This window comes from Corvus brachyrhynchos, unplaced genomic scaffold (assembly GCF_000691975.1).
Source record: "Corvus brachyrhynchos isolate BGI_N302 unplaced genomic scaffold, ASM69197v1 scaffold1, whole genome shotgun sequence".
Classification (NCBI taxonomy): Eukaryota; Metazoa; Chordata; class Aves; order Passeriformes; family Corvidae; genus Corvus; species Corvus brachyrhynchos.
Genome location: NW_008237222.1, coordinates 2849403 through 2851864, shown reverse-complemented (window position 1 = coordinate 2851864; position 2462 = coordinate 2849403).

Here is a 2462-nt window from a genome sequence, read left to right as displayed (position 1 = left end):
CCCGCAGCCCCAGCCCGGGCAGGCGGAGGGGAGGGGCCGCATTGCAGCCCGAGAAGGTTTTGTCCCTCTCGGTGAACAGGCCCTCATTATCTAAGCCTTTTTCTTGTAGACTTGACGGGAAGCTGAAGAATAATGAATGCCCCGGAGAAACTTACGGCAAAGTGCTCATATTTCAGGGAACGAGGGACAAAGCGAGAGCCTAGAACGTTCCCAGTGCGTTACACTGAAGAAATTAATTCTCAATGTCTTTGAAAATGAACAGCACCTTAGAAATGAGCCACAAAATAAAGTTTTGAAAAGCAGCCTTTGATCCCACCACTGATTAATGTATGTGCGCCGATGTGCTGGATTGAACTTTCTGAAGAAGCCATAGGATTTATTTACATTTTGTCTGACAGGTTGCTATTTTCCTTAATGTGAAATCTTTGAGGGCTTTTGTACTTTTTGTGTGAAGATTTTTCTCACTGACCAGCCAGGGGTACTGCAGTCCCCTCCATAGCCTGACACATCACAAGTAGTCCCAGATGGAGGGACGTTCCCCTTCAGTATCTAGAAATGAGTATTAATTACAGGCTAAATACAGTATTTTATGTGATTTGCTATGCTTCCTTACATGCTAGGAAAATTAATTTGAATGTAGTTCAAAATCATAGCAAAATCAAGGGAATGTTATTTGAAAACATGTTTTCTCCCTTATTTCTGCCTCAGTCAATGCTCCCTCTTGGTCACACAAACATACATGCTGGATGAATCCAGTAGTTTATCTACCCCAGTACTTTGTGTAGACTCTACAAATACTTCAAAAAGCTTTTCAGTAGTATTCTGACTATTGAATATTGTGATGTCCCTTTTAATTTTAGATATACACGTTAACTACATGAAGCACTCCTTGGACGTGGCCTTAGTTTCTGTGCTTCATGTTGTAGTGATCATTTTGGCAGTCTAAATCTGTTTTCTGTAAAATCATCCTTAAATGTAGTTGTTGTCAAATTTGTCTGGGAGTGATCGGGGAGGGAATATATGCCTTGGAAACTCATCGGTCCTCCATCCTCTAGTGGTCCTCTGTCCTTTTGACTGCTTTTCATATAAATGCATCAGTTGCGGTGGCATTTCAACTACGTCAACCATAAGGTCACAAACACCTCATCTTCTTGTCAAAGCAAAGTAATTTGATAGCATTTTGTCATTTTCTCTTATGTCTCTTGGATCTGAGGTCAATGTCTTGGAAAGTATCTGCCCAGAAAAATCTACAAAACCAAGAAACCACAATCCCAGTATTTGGGTGTGGTGGGTATTTTTTCGTGTGTGTTTGTTTGTTTGTTTTAAATTTTGTTTTGTCTTATTTGGGTTTGATTTGTTTTGTTTATTTGTTTTTGTTGTTTTTTCTCTGAAGCAGATTGTGTGTGAAATTAGAGATTTGGGGAAAGGGCTTTAGGAAATTAGTTACCATCATTCTTGTGTTTCAGGGTCTCTGGTTTATACTTTGATACAATTCAGGTCGTTAAATCTGTAGATTTTAGAGGCAGAGATAGTCTTTAAACAGTTTCCATTTCATATACCTGAAGATACTGGAGAGAATGAAAATAAGTGTGCAAGATTCTCAGCTCTACATGGTTGGCTGTAATACTCTCTCCTACAGAGATCATGTCACAGAAAACACTTGTCTTTGTTTGCTTTTTCCTTTAAAAAAAAAAAAGCTCTCATAGTCACATTTCTATACTTTTTCAAGACTTTTTGTTTGTTTGTTTCTTTATCTGAATTCTGAATATCAGGTTCTCAAATTCTCAGTTTGTAGTACTCAACATACAGTGTTAAGCTGTTCTGTACAAACCCATAGGACAGATTTCTCACAGTCTCTTCTTTATTGTTCCTATACTTTTTTCCACTATGTAGATAATTAAAACACACAAATGTAAGCATTTTTAGAAATATTCCCCTAGTTTCTAGGCAACGCTGAGGGAATGTAGAGATTTCCACTTGTTCCTTCTCAGTCGTCAGTCACATCATTGTAGAAGTGTCCGGTCTCTGAAATTTTTGACCACAAGTGGCAACACATACCAAAGCTTTGTGTATTTCTAATTGGTCTCACTCACGGGCCTTAGACCTTTGGTGGCCTTTAGCCCCATTTGGTCTGTGAGAGTATATATATTCTGAGTGGAATTAAAAAGTAACCCAGATGTATAATGGTGCTCACATTAAGTCCCACAACATGCACTAAACTAAACTAAAAAAAAAGCCTTAACAAAAATTGAATCACTCCTGGACTTTGATCCATTCATACAAATGCAGAAATAAGTTACACAGATCACTGCAGAGATCTTACCATTGTTGAAGAAGCAGTAACGTCAAAACCTTTAAGATTTGTCCTTTCCCAATTTGAAAAGAGGAAACACGGCAATCACTGTTGCTGTCTACCTTTTTCAGCAGGCATTTCCCCCTTTTCCTTAGAATGCTTTACAACA